The sequence below is a fragment of the Rhyacophila brunnea genome, unplaced genomic scaffold, assembly GCF_057557595.1.
Source record: "Rhyacophila brunnea isolate RB1 unplaced genomic scaffold, BYU_Rbru_1.0 scaffold_16, whole genome shotgun sequence".
NCBI lineage: Eukaryota > Metazoa > Arthropoda > Insecta > Trichoptera > Rhyacophilidae > Rhyacophila > Rhyacophila brunnea.
Window position 1 is genome coordinate 12,152,700 of NW_028232816.1, and position 26,243 is coordinate 12,178,942.

Sequence of the window (26,243 nt, forward strand, 5' to 3'; positions counted from 1 at the left end):
TTATTCCTAAACGAATTTAAATAAAAAAAAAGATTGTAACTTTGATTTCTGAAAACTTTATTTAAAAATCGCTTTTTAAACTGATCTTCCTCGTTTGTCGCTTATCAGATAGGTAATTAATGACATCACTTGCTAGATAATGCAATGCATAATAGGACGAGAATCGAGATACTAAACGAAAAAAAATAAGTGATAAAAAGTTAAAGCCGCATTCCAGACGAGATGTATCATTGCCGTTTTCATATTATGAAATATTCCAACATGTGAGTATCATCAGATCACCACAAACAGAAAATAAAAATAAAAAAATGCCTATGAAATCAAATACTCCTTGAAGATTTAGTCACGGCTATTTTAAAGTTAAACATACTCGAAAATAACAATAAACAAAAAAAAACCGATCGGTAGAGTAATATTTTTAATCAGCTTCGCAAATACCTACACGACGAACGACTGGTTATTCAAATAGAAATAATGTTGTGATGCATAAGTTAATTTACATTTTAATGTGTTTGCAGTTCACTGACTAGAAAAAAAGACACTCACCGTTTACTTGCTGGATTTGTTTGCTGTTTCGAGTGGTTTACTCAGCGGTGAAATCTGAAAAAAACAGAAACAAAATGACATCAGTAAAAGCAATTAATGCAAGCCAGATAGCTCAGGAAGGAGATGAGTGAATTTATACATGCGACAAAAATCCTGTAAGACCGAAGTCACGCGTATGAAGCCGGAATGACGAAAGAGCAGCGCAATTCTCAGCAGTGAGGACAAATTAGGTACATAATAATTGATTTAAAAATTTGTCAAAAACATAGATCCATATTATTTTCAGAGCTTTGAATAATGTACAATACCTAGTGCCAATTGCATACATTTAACCAAAGTCAAAACATTGGAACCAATTAGCCAATTTAGCGAAACGTCACGTTTTAAATTTAATCTATCAATACGTACAGCGCTGTCCAAAGGGGGCAATGCTTACGAAAAGTTTGGCAATACAGATTGACCCTTAAAACTATGTTATTCACTAATCAACTTGAAATGTGATGATTCTAAGTTTGAAAATTTTTAGACACAAAAAAATCCTAGATACCCAATTATGTACTCGTACTTCGCTCAGTAGTACCAAAAGTTGAGTGCTTGAATATCACTAGCTTATTTAAAAAGTTATTTCTTAAACAGGTGTGTTTCCGCCGTGCCCGGAAATTAGTACGTATTCAGTTGGCCGTATCACAGTGCAGATCACCGTAAGATGCTGCATCAGACATAAATGGCCGCACAGTATTGTGATCAAAATCATGTGTAAATAAAACAATTGTTATTGAATCTAATAAAGTTGGAACATTACTGTCTGCAATGCTCCACAAATGCGTATCGCTTTCCAGAAGACAGTTTTTATAATTCAAATTTTAAATAAATTGTGTACGTATATTCAGTAGGTATTGCCAGGCCAGAAAAACGTTTGAATTTTTACCCAAAAGAACCAATGTAATTTCGCGCATACCATTTCGCAAAATAATTTATAAAAAATTCGTTATTCTGCGAAATCTATAACATGAGTTTAGATTTTTGGCGTGAATTCCTGAGGCACTGGATAATTTTAATGCGATAAAAAATATAATAAAAACTATACATTCTAACTATCAACGTAGGTACATGGTAAAAATATCAATGTGTCTCTTTCCGCGAATCGCACAATCACAGACTGTAGCTAAAAATAATTATTATTTTGGACGACAATGATAAATGTAATAATATTAGCGTTTGAAGTCGCATGGATTTTGTTATGCTTTGGGTAATATTTTGTACTGAATTTGTGTGAAATCTTTTTATGATTTTTGTTGGCTTGAACTGTTTCGAGGCCCCCTTTTATTTATTCTGACGAATCGATCGCGTCATTTGCGTCAAATAAAACCCCGCTGTCTGTGCACAAATAATGCAAATTAAGAAGGTAAGTAATTCAATTTAGATGTCTGTCATACAAAAGGAGATACTGGCGTAATTATTTCATATCAGTATCTTCGGTCTAGTGTGGCGGCGGTTATATGATTAGTTGCGATCCATCAAAGCTATCAGCAAAAAACCAAAAATGCCCAATGCACAAAAATGTACCAACGTATTTTGTATTCGCAATGCAAATAGAGAGAAGACAGAAGAGCAACATCCATGGATTGATTACTTTAAATTTAAAACATAATTTTCTTCTCATTTCACGAAAACCAAAAACACTGTCTGTTAATTAGCATGGCAGTAGCTGTTAAAGTAGATTAAAGCAAGAATGTATCGCAACATTAAACGTAAAACTCATCAAATGCACTTATTATTTATACAAATTATTAATATTTGTTGTACCTACCTAAATAAAATTCAGTATTAAATTCTTAAATATAGTATCAAAATGATTAGAAGATTAAGACAAATGCCAACATGGACATTACTTTGTTAGGAAAAAAAATAATTAAATTTGACTGAATGTGCTTGATGGTAATTATTGATTTATAATTGTGTAAGTATGTGTTAGATGTAATTTATCTATCATACACCACGAATTATCAGTAGTAATAATAATTATCTTATTATAAACAGTCAGTTTAATTAATATTACAAAACTCATTACTGAACAAAACATTTCCTATACCTGGGTAAAGTAGTTAGTAAATTACTAACGCATGTAATTTGTGTGATCTGACATGTGAATTTAATTTATAAACAATAAGAAACTCAAATCTCTGTTAATTGTATATTAATTGTCATAGGTGAATATACAGCCCCAAAATGCCGAAAGACAAAGTCCGGGGTTATGAAACCGATTCCAATGGAATATATAAAAATTGACAGCGGGTAACCAAAAATAATAATTGCTTTGAATTAGTATTCAGCAAATCAATGAAGACTAGTGGAATGGAATCGCAATATGAAATTCCATCATAAAGAAAAACCAATTCATTATTAATAATGTTCAAAAAATAACCCACTTTAAAAAAGGTTTTTTTATTTTAATCGATAATATTTTTTATATAAAAATATAAGGAGAATTATTACCTCACATAAAAAAATCTCCGTCGAGTTTTAAGTATTAATAAAAAAGACGGTTATTTCTGCTGGAAATTCAGCATTTTAACAGCGATCGTTAAAATTTAATCGATAATAAAATGATTATGATAATTAGAATGGATAACGACACCTATACAAAATGGTAACCTTACCCACTGTCTCCGTTTGTATGCAAATAAAAAATATTGCAAAATTTATAAAATGTGTAATACAATGCACTAGATATTTCGTATACCATGAAGTATCCAACGATGTTAAGTTTAAGTGAAAATGGCTGAGTATAAAATCGGACCTTTGCATAATTCCACTTGCGAAATCGTGCAGGCGTTGCCGGTGGTATTGGCGGACGACCGTTTCCATGAAGCCCAAGATGCCCAGCTGAGATATGCAGAAGAAGACGACCGATGACCGACTGACGGCTCCAACGTAAAAAGCATCTCCTTTATCGGACGTCCCGATCGGAAAATTGACGGAAAACCACCACCGCGGAGGGTGAGAGGGGAGTGTTCGGATGGGGGGGGTGGAAATGAAAAATCGAAAGGCCAAGATAGGTCCCCGTATCGAGTCACCATTGGTCATCGGAGGGGGAGGGGGATGGTACCCCCACCACGGAGCGGTTTTCCTTGGGAAAGCGCCTGAACAGTGGCATGCGAGCCCTCCCGCGGACAACTTTCTTCGGCAACTGCTTTTTAGGGAGCAGGCATTTCTGCCGGATGATTGATCGTTATACACTGGAGGACTAGGGAAATAGCTCCATAACGTGGTAGAAAGTTACATGGACAATAAGCCATAAAAATACAGCTATTACTATATAGGTACACCTACAACATATACTCAATAATAATAAATGACATACCTACAATTATGAATTATTGATATAGCACATACCTAATTAAGGATGAAATTACAATGTAAGAATTTTATTGGTGACACCTATAAATGATATTAAATTATTGGGTCTGTAATCGAAAGTAAAATTTATATTACCATCATGTGATTATCGGCGATTTTTTTTTAAAATAATAACAATGCTAACTACATACCTACGTATTATAAAGAAATAGTCATTTTTTTTGGCAAGAAAAGCTAAAAAAAGTTCGAAAATTTAAACCCCACTTGTTGCAGAAATACTAATTGGCAACCCTAGACACATTCATTTATTCAAAAAGTACTCGCAAAATTCGAACACATATCTTTCACTTTGGGGGTTAGTCAAAAACAAGGCCCACTATATAATAGTCAAGCCGTGACATGAAACTGGTAGTGCTAGTTATTGCTCATACTTCGAATGCAATATGGTTGTAGTTGATAGCAAATTATGAATGTTGCATTCGACTATAGAAAGGAAAAGGGACGTGTAACCCTCAGTTTTCTCAAAATAGGTTTATTAGATAATAACGTTGCACTGTACACGTTGTATCCAAAGGATTATAAGCTGCAAATGATTTTATATACAATTTATTAACAAAATTTAACTGGCAATTAGTGTGAAAAACGACTTAACCATCATTTTTGTTGGTTTTCTTTAACTAACTCAATAATTAATATCAGATTAGGTATATAAAAACCAAATTAAGTACCTACTTCACGGTTATGTTTATTTTATATTTTAACTTTGACCGAAAACTATAACAAAAACGTTGTTGTGCCTCCTGTAAAATTTGATTTGTGTGGACTACGGCCTTTTTCTTTTCTAGAGTCGATATTGAAATAAATGGTAATCATTTGAACGAAATATTCAATCGAAAATTTCTCCATTTATTGCGTTATTATCAATTAATAACCAAAACTACCATCGTAATTCTCAATTCCTGAATATAGACTGCCTTGTCTGAACCAATTAAACTGTCCGTGCCAATAATTGCTAATTATCAAGCAATCTGAGATACTTCAAAATCAGTTCTTAAAAATTATGTATTTTTAATATACATAACGTTAAGATTCATAAATCTTTTGTATTATATTCAGTCGTCAATAAAAAATAGAGTTAAGTACTTTGATTATGGTGTATTTTATTTCAAGATTTTATTTCGAATGGCTCGAGAACCAGCGGTTCCAAAGGCGACCATCGATGACAACAAATAATTCAAATATCGGCGCAAACTGAACGGAGCGCAGGTAAGAGACATGGGTGATTATATTATGGCGCTCCATACATCCGCGGCCTATGCGCGGTGTATTTTTCTACTTCCCCGCTCATTTTATAATATGTGAGTGTGGGAGTTGGGGGGTGTCCGCCCGATTGATTGTTTGGCGGGCGCTGTCGCCATGACGACCGACCCGACGCGAACCCAAACAAACCGAGCGGACATGCTCCGAGGCTGTTTGGACAATATGTACAAAAAAATCGAGGGAAAATGAATATAATAGGCCGCCTGCAAATATTCCGACGCGCTTTTCTCTATTTATTTTTTATTTTTATGATAGAATGGAAAATTAAAAAAATGAATAGTTTAAAAATGTAAAAACATACATACACGCACGGGTTGCATACAATATCTACTGTTGACCCTTCTCGTTTTCATGGAATATGTATTTAGAGTTTATTTAATTTAAATGCGTCGTTCACGAAAACTGCGCGTGCATTTTCATTATACACGCAACACGCAGTTCATACCCATTATCGTCATCGTCAATTTTCGTAATTATTGATTTTTTTTTAAATATTAAGCCACGAAGTCTGTCTTATCTGAGGTTTATTTTTTAGCAGTACATTTAAGTAAGTATATAAAATTAATGATTATAAAACCAAACAAAAAAACATAATATTATAGTGGTATTATAATTTATACTTGCAGGTCACATTTCCTCAGGAACATTCCTTGGATACACGAAAACGTTTTGATGTTTGGCTGAGCTATAAAGCGCATATTATCAAACAGCTTGATGTATAGGTATATTTATTGTCGCTTCCACGTTGGCATTTAGGATCATTATTATACCTAAGTGAGTTATGGTGCTGCCAGATTGTAGTGATCAGCTCTGCAGTGATTCTTTACCAACGTTTGGTTTTACTTACTGTATTACGATTGAAAATACTTTTTGCCTTTTGCTATAACTGCTCTTTGTACATATTTTCTGTTATAATTATTTTCTTAAATAATTTTAAAATGCTGTATTTGTTATTAATTATTATTTGTCCATTTACTACTCCTTCATGCCAGAATAATGTAATTCTATGTAAGAATCCGGGTGTCTTAAAAGAAAAGTCAGACCAGTCTCTCTTTAGACATCTCTAGCACGAGGCCGAGGCAGATAAAATGTCACATCTCAGATGTGACGAGAGGCTACATGGTCTGGTTACTTCTTGTGTAGTCGTAACCCAGTAAGCGCCGCAAGCATCTGCCATCGAATCTCAGCATAGTATGGTGTGATTCCGAATACTCGAAAGGTACGATGATTGACTACAGTAAAGCAATGCTGTCAGAATGCAAGCATTAAACAGGCGATCTCTGCGAAATGACGCAAACTGTCAACACTCTCAATATTAAATAATCGCTGATCCAAGGGAAATCTGGATCGGGACACGCGCTATTACCGCTATTGCAACAAATTTCTAATACTGAATAAAAAAAAAACATTAAAATTATTTTTCAAAACACACTAGGTATTTTAATCAAACTAATACGTGTCTGTGAGTGACGCTCCTTCAAGCCCATCATGCATGATTAATGGTTACAAATTTTAGAAATTTGATGATTTCATATTTATCTGAGATCACGAATCACTCCTCAAAACGACGGCGGCCACGAAATTTATAGAATAGTAAAGTTATACAGGCGATAGCATATACCAGTGGCGAAGGGTGGAGGTAGTGTGTTAAGATCCGACATAAATAGTCAACACTAAGCTTTGTCAGTCAAATGTATTTGTTTTCATTGAACTAAGACTAAAATGTGTAGATAGTCTTTAAAAAGTTTTTAAAATTTAATTAAACCTTGCCCAATTCAAGCCGCCATAGTACACAATAGTCAAAAAATATTCGTTTATGTATAAAATATCTATAAGTGTGCCATTAAATCATACATAATTTTAGATATTCTATAGATAGAAAAATATTTATATTGGTTACGGTTTGGTATAGACTTGGCTTAATGCTTAATGAATTAAAAAAAAACTAATCAACACCTCTGTAACAAAAAAATGTGCTATTTTTGTCGGATCACCCATAGAATACCTAAACTATTATGGTATGGTTTAGGCAGGGTTTAATTGAATTGAAAAAAAAAAAACCAGCACCATGTGAAAATTGTATTCTTAGTTCAACGAAAAGAAATAAGTATGAATGACAAAGTTTGGTGTACACTATTTATGTCGAATCTTAATAGCCTACCTCCACCCTTCGCCACTGATATATAGCGAGAATAGTCTTCAGAGTGATATGCGCCCAATATCGCACAAGGGGAGGAAGGTAGAGTCAAAAACAAGACGCGTTGTAGTGATGCATCATCCCACACGTGAAAGTGGAACAACTTCGTTGGGCAGGCTTTATCTTATATATGAATGGGACTGGCGACATATTAATGTAACCTAAAAACCAACGCGTTATAAGATAATCCCCCCGTAGTATTGTTATTAAATAGGGCGACATCGTTGCGCAGTTTATATTATGTATGTATATCAACGATGGAAGACCCGACCACGCAATATGTTCCTATCCAGTAGACTGGGTGAGAAAATTAGGATCGGGAAACCTAGACTGAGGTAGTTGGACTGTAAAACAAAAATTAATATTCCTAACCTTGTGGAGGGAGCTTGAACCAATGCTGGATTGTATTAACCATTATTGTTGGCATATAATATATTCCTTTAAACAGTTTAAACGCTACAACAGTCCACTGTGCCCAATTACAATAGATTAGTACTAGCAGTGAAACAGTGAATTTGAGAAAATCACATACCTAGATGTATTGTGACTTCACCTTCGAATTCGGAACCCCTGGCATGAGAAGTCAGTTGCTTTACGCATTAGACTATTAGGATCGCCTGACTGGGTTATTGGATTATTATAGATGACTATAGAGGAAGGCGAACGAAAACATGACCATACTATAATATTATGAATATAATATTATAGTAGCATATTTATTAAGAATCAATTTTGGAAACGCTGGTATACAATAAATGAAATATCCCGATATATAATGTTGATGGGTGCAATTTAGAAACATTATTTTTGCATTGTGTTATATAATGTGATGAAGGAATTAACGTTAATTTACTGATATGCCATTATTTCAATAAAAGCTCAATAAACATTGAAAGCTCAGCTATTAATATGAATGTAATCGTGCGATCGGATAAATTTTTGGTTATCTATGCACTATGTTCATATTTATTGCGAATAAAACCTTATTGATGCTAAAATATATCGACTACGGATATGAAATTTAATTTTTATTGTGTAACAAACACGGTAAGTATAATATTATTATTATTATAACGCCCAATGACCATTGTTAGGTGTGGTAGTGAAACTTTTCGACAGTACCGGATTTGATAGCAGTAGTAGTGGTATCTCTGTTGTCAGTATTTTTAAATTTGCTATCAAATATATATCAGACAAACCACTGCTTAAGCGTCTATACATATTATATACGACGTGTAATTTAAAATCTACGAGGGTGGGTCAATAAGTCCTTAGAAAAGCCGACAGGTGGCGCGACTAGTACTGTAAGCGGTTTGTTTTCATGCAGCGGCACTACCGATTCAGTATGCTGCGAAGTTTCAATCAGATTGGTCGGGTTGTTGTGTGTTTCTCGTACATTAAAAAAAAAATTGCTTGTGGAAAATGGAAAAATGGAAAATGGAGAAAATTGAGTTTAGATCTGTTATTAAACATTTTAATATAAAAGGGTTAACAGCAAAGGAAATAAAAAATGAGTTGGATTTAGTTCACGGCATATCTGCTCCTTCACTTGCAACTATTTATAACTGGTTAAGTGAATTTAAACGTGGTCGTACATCAACAAAGGATGAACCACGCTCAGGACGTCCTGTAGAGGTGACTACACCAGAAATGATCAATAAAATCCACGATATGGTGTTAAGTGACCGAAGATTAAAGTTGAGTGAGATAATTGAGGTTACAGTGATCTCAAAAGGTAGCGTCATTTCTATTTTACATGACAAATTGGGCATGAAAAATATTTCTGCAAGATGGGTGCCGCGTTTGCTCACAGTCGACAATAAACGCAATAGGGTGGTGGCCTCTAAAGCCCTGTTGTCGCTCATGCAACGCAATCCGGATGAATTTTTTCGTCGCTTTGTGACTGTGAATGAAACATGGATACACCACTATACTCCCGAGACGAAAGAACATTCAAAGCAGTGGATTGCGAAGGCAAACCATGTCCAAAGAAGGCGAAAACCGTAAAATCAGCTGGTAAGGTTATGGCTACTGTATTTTGGGATGCACGTGAAATTATTTTCGTTGACTATTTGGAAAAATAAAAAACAATAACAGGGGATTATTATGCATCTTTATTGGACCAGCTAAAAAACAAAATTGAAGAAAAACGGCCTCATTTAAACAGGAAAAAAATCCTCTTTCATTAGGACAATGCCCGTGTTCACACATGTTTACGATCAATGGCTAAAATTGAAGAATTGAAGTTCGAATTGGTCGACCACCCACCGTATTCGCCAGATTTAGCCCCCAGTGACTTTTTCCTTTTCCCAAACTTAAAAAAATGGCTAAGTGGACAACGTTTTTTTTCAAATGAAGAAGTCATCGATCGGACAAATGCTTATTTTGAGGACCTTTCGAAAACTTATTTTTCTGACGGTTTAAAAAAAATTGAGAAACGTCTAACCAAGTGTATTGAGCTCCAAGGAGATTATGTTGAGAAATAAAAAAAATACAAAAATAAAAACTGTTTTAATGCTTTTTTCTAAGGAATTATTGACCCACCCTCGTATTTTATAACAAACGAAAAGAATAACGATATATGTAACGAGCGGCACTTTGTTTTATCATATTCGATTTTCACTTACAATTTTTAATTGATTTCAAATTTATAGGTTTAGAATCTCCAACTGGTTAAAAAAATCCAAATAAAGATTCTAATCGGATGAATTTGGAATCAAATACAACGCAGTGCCCTCTAATCACTGTGTAACCAAATATTATAGATTGCGCCTTGTATGACAAATTGCCCTGAATGATATCTGTGTTATTTTGAATCAAGAAAAAACAGTGTTACCTAGTTAGGGGAAAAAATAGGTAAATACTAATCCCGAATTACAGGAATTGAAAATTCTGGCGGGATATGCAATCTATAGTAGTAATGCAACACGTAAGTTGAAGACATAGTATGTATCGATTCAGTTTTAGGTAGTAGGAATTATAATTACGAAGAGTGGCTAAAAAAATTAATTGTAGGTAGGTTTATTAAAATAATGATGTCCGGAACGAGTCCATCATAATGACAGGCGTTCAAATAGATCGACTGCAATCACGTAAATGAATTAATGACATACAATTCAACAGCTAATGCGAACAGGGAGAATAGCGCCCCTGCAAAGTGTCGCGGTTCGATATTACGAATAATAAAACTGGACATCATTTCTAATAAATACTATTTTATCATATCGGAGGTGACTGACTGGCCACCAAACTCCATCAAAAAAGTTTATTTTTCATAAGGAAAAAAGGAACATTCACAATAATTATTCCTCTTACGTTTGGTGCATAGTAGATATTTGAATTCGTATTTTTAATTATTGAGACAGTGATCGAAATATGATCTTTTGGGATACGATATATTTCAAGAATATGTATTCAAGTATTATAATTGTTACAATAAGTTAGCCATCTAAACTGTTAAAACTGTCAATCTCGCTCTAAAAGTTAACACAGCCAAGAGATGAGTTGTTAAAACATAGCACTTTGCGACAATTTACACGGTTAACTTATTGTCACAATCAACCGCCTCAATTCATAAACATGATAAACTACCGTTAATATAAATAAAAAGGATTTCAAGTTACATACATTTATATTTTTTATAAAAATCGATGTTTTTTAAAATAGATATAAAAAATATTAAAACTATGAATTAGTCAAAAATCTCTTAAGCGATGCTTAGAAAACTTAATAAACTAAATTTTAACAATAAACATGACCATAAAATATATGTAATAATAAGATCCGGTCCGATTCAACAAATTCACATTTTATTACATTTAAAATAAAAAATATTTTTCTTTTTAATGTTTTCAGATACATATTTATTAATTAATACAGTTGAAATTGTAAATTATCAAAAAAAAATCTCAAATTGCAAGCTTCGTATTTTTCCGCTAGGTGCCTCTTCAAAAAAGGCTGAGTAAAGGCTTCACCTTAATGGAATTCGATACCGTATCAATTTTCGGTGAATATATAAAATCATCAATAATAATTCGCTTTAGTAATATTTTAACTACAGCATGTGTAGGATTAAAAAAACTGTAATTATTAACAGCTAATAAAGAAATTAGCATCAAAGAAACGACAATTAATAATGCCTCAATTGTGTTGTCTAGGTAATTTTATTTTGTAAATCTACAATAAACCATTGTGAAAAAACGTGTTTTTAATTTAGTTTCAGATTTTTTCGATACCGAAATACCGGTTTTAAAAATCAGACAATACATATTCGATATTGAAAGTGAAAACAAAATGTATTAATTAACATAAAAAGTTTAACTTCGACTTCCTTGGTGACCAGCAATGACACGTGCAGGTTTGCGAAATAAATTTTCATTAAAAGTATGTAGGTACCTGTTTCTGTAATTTTAAGTTTGTCCAAATATTTTCGCCAGTCACTCGCGGTTTTAGAAGTTGTCAAGTGTATTTTTAAGTAGATATATCTGAAATTCCGATTAATTACTGTTCATTTGTTTAATCATTAAGAAAGTGCCAATAGTTCAACTACTAAGTATTTGTAATCACCAGCACCTCTAAAATATCATATCTTATCTATTTTTATATTTTACATATAAAACAAGTACCTACCTATTTAAATATGTTTGCTATAAAATATCAAATATTTCATGAATACCGGTATTCAACAGGAAATACCGAAATTGGTATTTTCATTCGGTGTTGCAATTCCTAATTAGTATTGGGCGTGCACTTTCACGCGTCATGTAGAAAAGGGTTCGCCATCACCGATCGAACGCGTAGAAAGTTAAATTTAAAACAATATCATTCGGTCTCATCCAGTGTTGCCAACCGTACTATAATTATAGTATTTGTACTATAATTTTGGTCCGCGTACCATGTACGATATAAAACAGGTATATAGTACGCCCAAAATACTATAATTTTGAATATCGGAAAAAATGTGTAAAAAGTACTAAAACTTCGATATTTCCGTTTGATAAATTGGTTCAAAGTACTATAATTTCGCAATACAAGAAGATTTGGAGAACTTGGAAAAAAATTGTTAGAAAAACGTAAAAAAATCCCTTGACTTTGGTTAAAAATGAAATTTCTTGAATTCTTCGGTAAGCATTTTTGGTAGGAAGAGAGGTACCAAAATAAAAAGGGGTCTCGAAGTTTCTCAAATTCTCCGTTATTTTTTCCTGAGAAACAAAAAACCTATTCATTTTCAACAGATGACAACGCGTACTATACTTTTCCCCCAAATACTACAATTTTGGAGGCTCTATACTATAATTACACTTTGAAAAGATGGCAACACTGGTCTCATCATCCAAAACGAATACAACGTATCAACATACTTCTATAAGACCTGACAGTAATTAAAATAATACAATATTCCCATGCTTCAAAGTCTGATGTTAAATTTTAATTACAAGGCAAATTAAAACAGCACAAAGAAGACGAATCGATCCAGGAACAATTTTCGTTAATACCAATAGCCTATAATTATCTTCCAGCGAACAAAGGCATATTTTATGAGACGGCGATCGTTTGCAATAATGATAACGATAACTGATGGGTATGTAGCAGCTAAGTATAGCCCATCTCTACCTGTTACAACGCTACCTCCTTTCCTGAGGTGTGCAATTTGTAAAGTAATTTTCAACGATGTCCACTGTGTTGTATTGATCGGTGGTCATTACTAATGCATGGAGCCGTTTGTAAAATGGAATTTTGCGGAAGGACTGTTTTATGACAGGGAATTATCATTAATAGGCAATTATATTAAATTTTATCTATATCGATTGTAAATTGTAATGTAAAATGTTACAGAAAATGTACTAGGTATATTATTAGATAATGTATATTATTAGTATTACTGTACATATTATATTGAACACATATTTACCTACATCAAATATGACAATCGAAGGTTTTGCAGACAATATAACACCGAAAACCTCTATTGTTTGAGCCAGTCGTATTACATGATATCAACACAGTTCTCCGAGAGACTCTTGTAACATTTCTTGTAAGAACTCCTGAACGCAGCAGCATTTTCCAAGACGGATACGATGCACTGTGGAAGGTTCAGCAGCAATAGGTTGAAAGATACTGTGGTTTGTCAGAAAAAAGAGCGTTCCAACAATATCTGAGATATGTGACACTGACACGTCATAAGTTAGTGAGGTTGTCAACACAAGGAAAAGTAGTAGAAATTCAATAATATTTTGATGCGTTTCTTTTGTTTCTCAGGTAAAAAACTTTCGGTAGTTCATAATTATAAGAGTGTTATATTATAATACTCATATTAAATTTTGTCATGGTATGTATTTCTTTAATTTTGAAGCCATGGCAAGAACGCTGAATCCTCAAACGCTGCTAGGGTCTGGAGCGATGAATCTCAACCAGGAGACAGAGTAGAATGGAGGGGTCTACTTGGGGCGGTCAAGGTCCAAAAGGTCAAATCCAAAGATGGAAATAATAAAACAGTCATAAAAATCAAACAATTTGAATCATATTATTTTGATTTGATAAAGTAGAAATTACTTAATAATATATATGTCTATCATTTTATGGTCTTAATTATATAGAATCCAATATATTAATAAAAAAAAATGGTTTAATATAGGTATAAAATCTGTTTTTATTTCAATTTGTCAAATTAATGATCAGTTCGGTAGTTATGAGGTGTTTGAGGGAATAAAAAACATATAATGGCCCTCCATCTTCTAAGTATCCAAAAGAGTAGGTACCATTTTACCATGTTTTTATTAGCTCGTATTCTTGTTTGTCCCGTACAGATTTTTTTCTTGTTTGTGCAAGATTTTTAACTAACTTCCCGACTAGCTAGACATTTGAAACTTTTAGAATATATCAGAACACGACGGGAATGCATTTTTTAATACTTTTGGCCATCTTCAAGCAGAATTGAATTCATTTTCAGTTAATTGTTTTCTATGTTTCGGAAAAAATCGTTAAAAGTAATATTTACTACTCACTATATTATTGGTTGCTACGTGGGTCCTAGCAACTAAATTATTAATATATACGTGCGTTACTATGGAAATCAATATGAAATATCAAAATGACATTTCAGTATTCTATAATATTTATTCAGTATTTCTATCAAGTACAATAAAAAGTTTTTATTAATACATAGAATTGACAAATTTATATGATTCAACAGAAAAGTTCTTTGTATCTTGTAATTATTTAAGTATGTCTTTCTTTTATCGTTTACTTCTATCATAGACTTCTTACCTTTGTCATTTTTTTATAAAAAAAACGTTAAAAAACACACAAAACTATATTTGCCATGTTATCTTGAATCCACTGACGCACAAAATTAACATAAAATACCTACACATAGGTATTTAAAGGATTTATTTGAATTAGATGAATAATAAAATGAGTAATTCAATTTTAGTAATCAGTGTGCCTTTTTAAGTGGTCCTGCAAGATCTTCCTTGTCTCTTATGGTTTAAATAATATGAGATTAATTTTGGAAATGACGAAAAAACTTTTCAAATATGTAATAAAATTTATAATAGTAAAAAAAATAATTTACTCATCGCTTAGAAATACTTGGCAATGGAATTTGCATACAGAATTGTTTTTTTAATTTGTTTAATTTTACTATAATGTTTATGTTAAAATCAACATATTAATTAATGGTCAATAATATTTTGCAAAATTTCGGATATGCTACTTTTACCATTTTGTGTTTAACATAACAATATTCCTGTATAAATTTGTTGCCATTTAAAAGGTTTTTTTTTTATTTATATCTAATGTTTTTGCAACTATCACCGTGAATATATTATTATCAATGACCAATGAATTCAATCAATTACGTTTCATCAACAATTTTCTAGATATTATGAATAATGTGTTTCAACATGTTTTCAAAGTGTTTACATCTCAAAGTTTCAATGTAATATAATAACAGGTTTGAAAATACGGGATTAGCTTTCAGATGATTTTCATCATACAAATAATCATTTTTTGTTTACTATAAAACCATACCTACATACAATTGCCAGTTTTAAAAGCAAACTAATGATTTTGGAAAATACCACCTAGTTTTTTTTTATTTGGTATAATGTATTAAGTATGTATTGTGTAAAGTGTCATTTTAGCCTTTCATCATGCGAAAAATTCTGACCAGACGTTTCGGAATCATTGTAGAATCCAATCTTTAGGTATATGATAAAGGATTCTGGATGAGCTTGTAAAAGTACTGATCTATGCGATATGGTAACATGTCCAGAAAAACAATCAATGCCCGCAGAATCATTAAAATATTAGAAAATTACATTGTTGAAATTATTTATTAATAATTCTATAGGATCACTTCTTTTTGTCTTCTAACGAAGGTTGGTCACCTCAAAATCCTGGTCCAGTCGAATCAGCCTAACAACGCCTCGGAGATCGATCCACTTATGGAAGTCGCAAGGCCGTGGCACTGAATTGCTAATTACGATTATTAGTATAGCTAATTATTGATTATCTCCGAATACAATTTGGTAACCTGTTCGCAATAAATGAAGATTGTCGATTGCATATTTCGTTCAAATTATCACCATTTATCTCAACATGCAACAATCATAACTTCCTACATAAGTACGGTTTTATGTATTGCATTGGAAGTATGGGCAATGAGCTAGCACTACCGTCGATCTTTAGTTTACAATTTAGTGGCCAGGGACTGATTAAATAGGGTTACATGTAAATTGTACGTAAAACATTTCACCGTGGCAGAGTTCGCCGTGAGCTTTCTTATCGGAAAAAGATGACCGTTACTATACGGTCTCCAATTTTATTAGATTCAATATGAACATTAATTCAAATTTTATAGCTGATTTTGACAAAATTCATGAATTCAAGAATGAAAACCTAACATAACCTAACAAGTAATCCAGTATATCGGCTATTTTCAAAATTTGTCTGCTGCTCGTTTCCTGTAAAGTGTAAACCGACAAGAACCGTCTTTTATTTATACATGAATTTTATGTCAGTGCTATACGACCCAAAGAGGTTGGACGGTCTTAAATATACGGCCATATATTTCCGATACAACATTTCACGGTGTTGTGTGATACGGCGAACTGAATACGTACATTGAGGCATTGAGAATTCGCGCAGTCAAGGGAATCTCTTTCGGCATATGCCTATGCTATCCTCTACATTTCTCTGCATTTATGATTAAATCAACGTCTCTTTGCGGAAGGCTCCGTCTACTTTGGCGTCTTTGCAAAACAGCTAGTTATGTCCACATTACTTGCCTTTACAGGTTCAAGATAATATTATCCATTAATTATCAACTGTGTATGACATAACGTTTCACTGAACCAGATATAAAGAGTACGTCAAAACAAGAATTTGCACCGTCAATTATAGCCTCCTACTAACGATCGGGTTTTATATCAATATTCCAGTAAAAGAGACCCGCTCGGCTAGATATACTTTCAAACGCCTCCATGCTACAAGAATAATATGCAAACTAGACTCGCTCTAAATTTATTTGAGAAGCTGTTCGGAGTGTTATGTATGTAAACCGGCAACTGGAGACTGAAACAATCAGACGGTGTTGTACAAAAAGGAGCCATCACATGCTAGGCATCAATGTTATTTATGTTTGAAGTGAAACTTAAAGGTAGGGTGAATCCGGATGGTGTGCAGCGACAAGTGTCAATATTGCAATGGTATGTAATTAAATAATATCGATTTAAGATCTTTATAATTAAACGCGTTGACCGTTCGAATGTATCCTTACTATACACTGACTTTTAATTCTTCGTGTGTAATATTTTTTTTATGTAGGTATCATTGCTTAATTTACTTGAACTCTTATGCAGGCGATCCAATGACGAGCTAAAAGACCGCGGATAATCGACTAATAATTGTCCGATTTGTCCACCGCCCTGCTACTGAACAACGTACGTTCACGTAAAAAAGTTGAGTTTTTACAGTTTTGATACATAATGAAATGTCTACCGATAATCCCGAAACTAAAAATATGTATTATTTGCGTGTAAATTTACATGCATACATATATTAAATATATAAATATATTAATAGAAGAATGCAGGGCTTCGAACCGGAATGGAACCGAAAACCGTTATTTTTTCGGAACGAAAACCGGAACCGAACCGATATATTATGTATAGGTATATATTTTTACTTGAACTGGAACGAAAACCGAATCGAAAAAAATAACCGCTCGAAGCGCTGGAAGAAAGAGTGAAGACAACACAAATATTGTGTTGTATTTTAAGAATTTCATAAATTCTAATAAAGAAAATAATCAATTGAAAAAATAGAACCACTTCATACTTACACTTTTTTGCCCAAATGATTGCGTATGTACTATTGGCAGTTCGAACTCACGTAGTGGATAACAGACAGATTCTGGCGAGTCGACGAGTAAAATCGAATGGACCCCGGTCCGGGGATTTGGGGTGCTCCAGGCGAAAAAAACGTCTTTAAATCATCTAACTTTTTTGGCAATGGAGCGTTGTGGTTGTACCAATGTGATATAGTTGTATATCTAACAGACGTTTATTCATGTCGTGCAGTTGACGTCGAAGTAACGAAGCAATCAATACCACCAAAAAATCACTACTCAAACAATCATCTACTCAAACATTATAATATTACATGTATGGAAATAACATGAGGCATTTATTTTTCCAAATGTATACGGTATTGTGTGATAGTGCATTCCTTCGTAATACCATACAATTGTCTTAAGAATCTTAAGAGACGAACGGTAAATCATATTAATATTTTAGCCTGAATAGCGGCATAGGAGCTCCAGGTATTTTGAATATAGACAGGTACATGTATTAAAGCTAATGAGGCGTCTTTGCAGAATTTAAATGAGTTATACGATGAGTTGAAAATAGCAGACAATTACGATTTTGCATAATGTCGACTCTCTGCATCTACAATCTACATAAACAATTACTTCCCAAAGAATTTACAACATATTATACTTGGACAACTTCATCGCTATTATTTTATATCAAGTGACGTTTGAGCTAAACTGCTAAACTAAGATAATATTAGCTTCTAACTTGTGTATTAAATTAGGCAGACGTATATATGTATATTTAACGCATATGTACACATGGCAAGGCGCGACACATAGGTATTGTGGGTTCATATCGATGTAAGATGTAACCTATAAGAAATAACTTTCAAACAAGTCATGAAACCATCTTTTTATTATTATAAATTAATTAACACCACCATACCCAATAATTACAACAAAAAGACCCCATACTAAGCGATTATTTAAAGATTTTAAAGTCTACTTTTTTAATAAAAAATATGTTTAATTGCATATTGACGTATTTAAATAATTGAATTTGTTAACGACATCTGTATGTAGGAATGTACTTGAACACCATCTGTTAAAGGTTTAAAAATATGCCACAGCGCGCCATCTGTATTTAACGTATTTATCGGATTATTCGCTGGGAATGCTGATGTTTTTTTGTATGGAATTTATGTCACGTGACCTCAGCATGCCTCTCGCAATGTATGTAAAACGATAGGCTCTGATGCATAAGCCTAAAATCTTTGCGTATAATATTATTGTCTATAACTGCAACTTTATTAATCTAATATATAAAAATTAATATTTGTGTGTTTGTTTGTTCGTATTTAATGCGCAGCCATACCGTTCATCCGATTGCAATAAAACTTTGTAAACTTATTGCTTGCACTTGCGGGAAGAGTATAGGCTATACTAATATATAAAAATGAATGTCTGTCTGTCTGTATGTCTGTCTGTCTGTGTGTCTGTCCCGTATGCGTTCCTATACCATTCATCCGATTGCAATGAAATTTTGGTAAGTGGTTGTATGTACACCCATGAAGGTTTCTAAATTAGAAAAATCATCATCTTCTTCTTCTTCTTCATTCTATCTTCTTTTATTCGTATGGTTCCTATACCATTCATCCGATTACGATGAAATTTTGGTAAGTGGTTGTATGCACACCCATGAAGGTTTCTGAATTAGAAAAATCATCATCTTCTTCTTCATTCTATTTTCTTTTATTCATATGGTTCCTATACCATTCATCCGATTACGATGAAATTTTGGTAAGTAATTGTGCCAACACCCGCGAAGGTTTCTGAATTAGTACAACCATCTTCTTCTTCTTCTTCTTCATTCTATCTTCTTTTATTCGTATGGTCCCTATACCATTCATCCGATTGCGATGAAACCTTCGTCAGTTGTTGTGGTAACACCCGTAATGGTTTTTGAATTAGTACAACCATCTTCTTCTTCTATTCTATATTCTTCTATTCGTATGCGTTCCTATTCCATTCATCCGATTGCAATAAACTTTTCGTCAGTAATTGTGCCAACACCCGCGAAGGTTTCTGAATTAGTACAACCATCTTCTTCTTCTTCTTCATTCTATCTTCTTTTATTCGTATGGTCCCTATACCATTCATCCGATTGCGATGAAACCTTCGTCAGTTGTTGTGGTAACACCCGCAATGGTTTTTGAATTAGTACAACTATCTTCTTCTTTTTTTTCTATTCGTATGCGTTTCTATTCCATTCATCCGATTGCAATAAAATTTTTGTCAGTAATTGTGTCCGAAGGTTTCTGAATTAGTACAACCATCTTCTTCTTCTATTCTATCTTCTATTCGTATGCGTTCCTATACCATTCATCCGATTGCAATGAAATTTTGATCAAGTGTTGTGCTCACGCCGCAAAGGTTTCTGAATTGTTACAACTATTTTCTTTTTCTTCTATTCTATCTTCTTCTATTTGTATGCGTTCTTATATCATTCATCCGATTGCGATGAAATTTTGACCAGTTGTTGTGAGTACGCCCGCGAAGAGTTCTAAATTAGTACAACCATCTTCTTTTTCTTCTATTCGTATGCGTTCCTATACCATTCATCCGATTGCAATGAAAATTTGATTAAGTGTTGTGTTCACGCCCGCAAAGGTTTCTGAATTGATACAACCATTTCTTCTTCTTTTTCTTCTATTCTATCTTCTTCTATTCGTATGCGTTCTTATACCATTCATCTAATTGCGATTAAATTTTGACCAGTTGCTGTGCGCAAGCCCGCAAAGGTTTTTGAATTAGTACAACTGCCTTCTTCTTCTTCTATTCGTATGCGTTCCTATACCATTCATCCGATTGCGATGAAACTTTGGTGAGTTGTCGTGCGCACGCCTGCAAAGGTTTCTGAATTAGTACAACCATCATCTTCTTTTCTATTCGAATGCCTACCTACACCATTCATCCGATTGCAATGAAACTTTGGTGAGTTGTCGTGCGCATGCCCACGAAGATTTCTGAATTAGAAAATCATCTTCTACTTCTATTCGTATGCGTTCCTATACCATTCATCCGATTGCAATGACATTTTGATCAAGTGTTGTGCCCTTGCCCGTAAAGGTTTCTGAATTAGTACAATCATCTTTTTCTTCTTCTATTTGTATGCGTTCTTATGCCATTCATCCGATTGTGATGAAATTTTGACCAGTTGTTGTGCGCACGCCCGCGAAGGTTTTTGAATTAGTACAACCATCTTCTTCTTCTTCTATTTGTATGCGTTCCTATACCATTAATCCGAATGCAATGAACCTTTGGTGAGTTGTCATGCGCGTGCCCACGAAGATTTCTGACTTAGAAAATCATCTTCTTCTACTATTCGTATGCGTTCCTATACCATTCATCCGATTGCGATGAAACTTTTGTCAGTTGTTGTGCGCACACCTGCGAAGGTTTCTAAATTATTATTATATAAAATACAAAGTTTGTTGTTTGTTTGTTCCATCCAATTTAATTTTTTTTTTACTACATATTAATAACATTAATATTGTTTTCATATTTTGGATTCGATTTTAATTTAGTGTTCTTATGTTTGACCTTTACTCCTATTAGAATTATTTTCATATTGCCATATTGTATTACAAAGATATTTTAATATTAAAAAAATAATTACCTATTATTATTTTTCAAATATCTAAGATAAATATAACCACGAAGTGACCCTGTGCGAAGCCGGGTACTTCAGCTAGTAATTTATAAAAATATATAATTCTATAGCATTCAATCACATACTTATAAATATAATTGTTTTTAAAAATAAAAAAATATTTTATCTAATGATTTTTTATATGTAATTTAAACTCATCGCTCAATTTTGTGTCGTCAGTGTGCTACTGAAATTTCATCGAATTAGTATGCACTAGATATTTATGTAGAATCTTAAAAGCCTACCTCCACCTTTCACCACTGTAGGACCATAGCGAGGAAGATAATTTCGATAAAATAATTTATTAGTCGTCTTTCTAAGAATACGATAAATGGAGAGAACACACAAGTATTACAAGATAAGATTGTTTTATGCAATCCATTGATACCCAGTGCAAATGCTGCGTATGTCTATGCATCTCCGGAATCCTACGCGCTTTTTCGCACGCTCGAATGGCACAGCCCAAGAGCTGGCATCGGATGAAGGAGTTCCACCAAACGGTGAGGTACCAATTAAAGTAATACCGGTGTGCGAGGTAAGGACGGGGCGCGCAGTTCCCACGCGCGCCGACCCGTGAATATTTCAGTGGACGGGTGGAGCGGGCAGTGTGTGGGGGCGGGCCGGGGCGAAATTATAGGCGGCGAGGGCTCGCGTGCGCCTACCGGGCGGCTGGCTCCTCAATATTTGATGCGCTGCACACGGCCACGTCGATTGAATCCACTTACCATTCGGGGGGTTCACGTTTGATGGGCGCTCTACGTTTGTGATTGCCTTAGAGAAAAGTGCGAAGCGTTACTTTTATGCACACTATTCTGTCTTAACTGGCAACATTGGTCGATCTTATTTTTTCTAACCGAATTTGCTTAGATATCCTACTGGAAGCAATATTTAGGCTGCATAGTTAATGAAAACTGGGACAAAAATGCTTTTAATATAGTTGTGCAAAATAAGCACTTGGCTATAATTATCTTCTATATTCTACTGTTGGGAGTTTGGACTCTCATCCAAGCAATGAATAATACGATAAAGATTATTGTTATATTAAAGACCTGATATACAGCATTTAAAGATGTAACATTCTTCATTGAACATAAAAATAACATCCTAGAAAAACAAAATACCTACGCGACTAGGACTTCACACCACATTTTGACTAGCATCTTTACAATTTACCAAAGTACCAAATAAAATACTGTCCATGCGGAAATCTACTAAAAACTATGCATCTGAAGTGGGCAAACATCCATTGTAATAATAATTATAAATGCATATTTTAACAAGATGTCAGGATCTCTCCAAATTTTTGTTTTGACATACTTACACTTGCAAATTAAATATATTACTGATATGTATATTATAATAATTTTAAAAAAATATATATAATTAAGGTTAAATATGAAAAAGACATATTTAATAACGAATGCATCATTAATCATGAAATACTATTAGAAAATTCCTATTTTTTGTTGACCCGAATGGGACTTGAACTTACTGTGAGAGCGAACAGCTTTATTATGCCATGGAGAAAAATTCGTCAGCTGAATGCAGAACTATTCTAACTCACATTTGAAATATTTTAGAAGGGTGGTCTTTGAAACAACCTACTTAACTTATTTATTACTTGTATAGATAAACGCATACATCATAATTATAATGGATTTAAGTTTTGTACTTGATATTCCATTTGAGTACAAAGCGTAAATCCATTAGAATTTAAATTTAAATTCCATCAGGTACCTTCCGTCGATAGTATTAATAGTATATATCATATTTCAGTAGGAACATTGACGGAAATAATGATGCATAAAATAAATGTTTCTATATAAATCATGAATAACTGTAAAATATTTCAAATGTGAGTTATAATAATTCTGCATTTAGCTGACGATTTGATCCGGTAGCTTAATTAACTGTCGAATCTGTTACCCGTATTGAGATGGCTCCATGTCTTATTTGGTAATTAAAGGATTTGTAGAATTAGTAATACTGTTCATAACTTGATAATAACTTGGCCCACGAGATCCACGACTGCATAATCATAATTTATTTAATGAAATTACGATACACTATCAACGATAAATCGTGATATATATAGTGACATTTAGTATGCTCCATATGAAGCAAATCCAGTGGAAAAGCGAGGGGTCGAATCCTACCCGCCCTGTGCCATATGGAACCGTGTACACTTAGACAATAGATACAGATAGACACTTCACATTGCCTTGGTACGTGAAGCTGCGTGCCGTGTGTTTGGTTGTGTGAGTGAGTGGACATATGCGTATACAAACGTTCGAGACCATAGGCGTGCGGGAGAAACGGAATATTATTAATATTCATTGATGTTCATTGGTGGATATCTTCAATATAATAAATACAGAAACTTCAAAATGTATTATTATTTAATTATCATAATAATATGGTACCTATATTAAAATTAACAAAGTAAATAACTAAGTAGGTACATGAGTATAATCAATATTAAATTGACAAATTATCATATTAATTTACAAGTATCAATAATTCAAAGGTATGAAATCACATCATCTAAAAATATATACCTACAGAGTATATAAATAGACATGCACAATAGCGAATCGAATACAAAATATGGATCAAAGAAAATCACTTTGAAAAATTCAGATTATTAAAACACAAGTTGAAGGACGTGCAAAAAAAACCTATACAAATTATAATATTTGGATTATATAGAACAGGTCTGGGCAAGCGGCCCGCCAAGTTTTTCTGCGGGACCCGCGAGTTTTAATCGTATTTTTGAAAAAAAATACTTTTTTCTACATTTAACGCTTCGTTAAAAATAAAATTTTATAAATACATAAATTGCACCGTCAAGAAGATATCTGCAAATTTTACAACACTCTTAATTCGGACAAATTAGAACAACTTAAATAAAGATTCTGATCGAAAAATGTTGGTCATTTCTAGATCAACTTATATAATTATGTGAACAAACAATTTCAATTAGGATGATTATCAATACAAACTCTTTACAATCAAACATCACTGATGAACATTTACAAGCAGTTTTAAGAATCTTAAAAATTAACATCTGAAATTAAAAGGATGTTGAAGAATGTAAAACAGTTCTTATTCATTCTTCTCCTTAAATTGTTGGCTATTAAAGAATTATTTATTTTTTTATGTTGAAATTCTTTTTTCATGATAACGAATAACGTGTGTCCAGAAAATAATATTTTACTTGCGGCCCGCCGTTCATTTTATATTCCTAACTTAGCCCTTAATCCAAAAAGTTTGCACATACCTGAAATAGAACAACAAATAACAAAATACATATTATATTATTATCCTAGAACTCTTTCCATTTTGGCAAGCGATACGATAGACCTTCTTTATTATGTCCGATATAATATAATATAATTATAGACATGACAAAAAAGTGTTATTTGAGAGAAGATCTAGTTTCAAAATAATTGTCTAGCAATGCAGAAACTGCAGAACTTTTCAGTGCCTTTAAAATAAATAAAAAATCGGAAAAGACCTTTCAAAAAGTACCAAACAGCCTTACATAAATTTGCATTAAACATTATTTTGTATTCACTGTCGGCCTACAAATATATTCGATGCATATTTGACACGTACGTGCCACACTCCTCTACACTATAGTCCGACAACATAAACGTTAACTTTTTGATGTTCGGTTGGGGTCGGCTGTTTTCGGCCAGCACAGAAGCGACTACGAAGGGAACAGCCCGTATCACACGTAGCAAATCGCCTACCTAACTAAATGGCCATTCGACATCGAAAGATATGGGATGGCAAGAAATACACGAGAAATACACCACCTAGAACTCGGATCATCTTTTAATGAAAACTGCCTAACTACGTAATAACTATTGACCTTTAAATAATACTATTTTATTGTAGAAATTTCTTATTTTTTCAGTCGGTTCATTAAGTTTACTTGTTATGTAGTGTGTTCTTACAGTTAAGTACTTTTGGATTATTAGTTTTATTAGGAATACCACGTGGTTTTCTAGCGGCGATTGATCTGTCATGTGATCTTTTAATTCTTTAAAAATATCTGTGTGTACAAAGTGGCTTAAAACTTCAATCGTCATTTTTTCAAAATATTTCCCAATAGTATTTGCAGAATACAGCTTTACATATTTCTTAAAAACTAGTTCACTATATTTACAAATATAGACAACATCCTGAGAAGGATACCGTAAGCTGCCTACGTCTTTTTTAGCTATTAAGTAAGAATTTAGAGCATTTTTACGATCACTAGCATCCAAAACTTGCAAGCATCTCTCGCATACTATTATTCTGCTAACTTTTCTGACGACAAATCCAGCAATGTATCCAACAATGTCTTCGGAATATTGCGTGAGCGTACTTAAATCAAGCATTGTACTTTCATCAAAAGACGGTTGCTCACAATCATCATCAGGTGGGTCTACTAGCGATCTTTTTGGACAAGAATAATTAATCACATTCTCACTAGAAAGATTCAGACCATTTAAAATATTTATTTGGTCTAATGCGACACAGTTTCCATTACCTAGATGATTTATTTCTGCATGTACTAAGAGTTTCCTATATGCGCTTCGGAATTGTCTAGCGGTTGGATTATTATTAAAACCGCCCTGGGATCGGACAGCACCAAAAAACAATTCAATATGGTCTTGACTGATTTTATACGTGCATATAAATGATATATTCGGGTTAGGAACAATTTATTATCATTTGGTAAAGGTGAATTAACGATTTTATACATATTTTAAACCCCAGAAACCCTGTTTTTTTTGCCG

The 26,243-nt window shown here is 33.3% G+C and overlaps 1 protein-coding gene across 1 annotated transcript in view; it reads right to left on the minus strand.

Annotated features, from left to right (window-relative positions):
• Positions 1 to 26,243, minus strand: part of LOC147074394 (heterogeneous nuclear ribonucleoprotein K homolog) — a 210,327-nt gene that overhangs the window by 155,252 nt on the left and 28,832 nt on the right. The window contains exon 2 of the mRNA XM_085943661.1: positions 547 to 600. The gene's annotated coding sequence lies outside the window, so the exon portion shown is untranslated. The remainder of the gene's footprint in view (positions 1 to 546; positions 601 to 26,243) is intronic.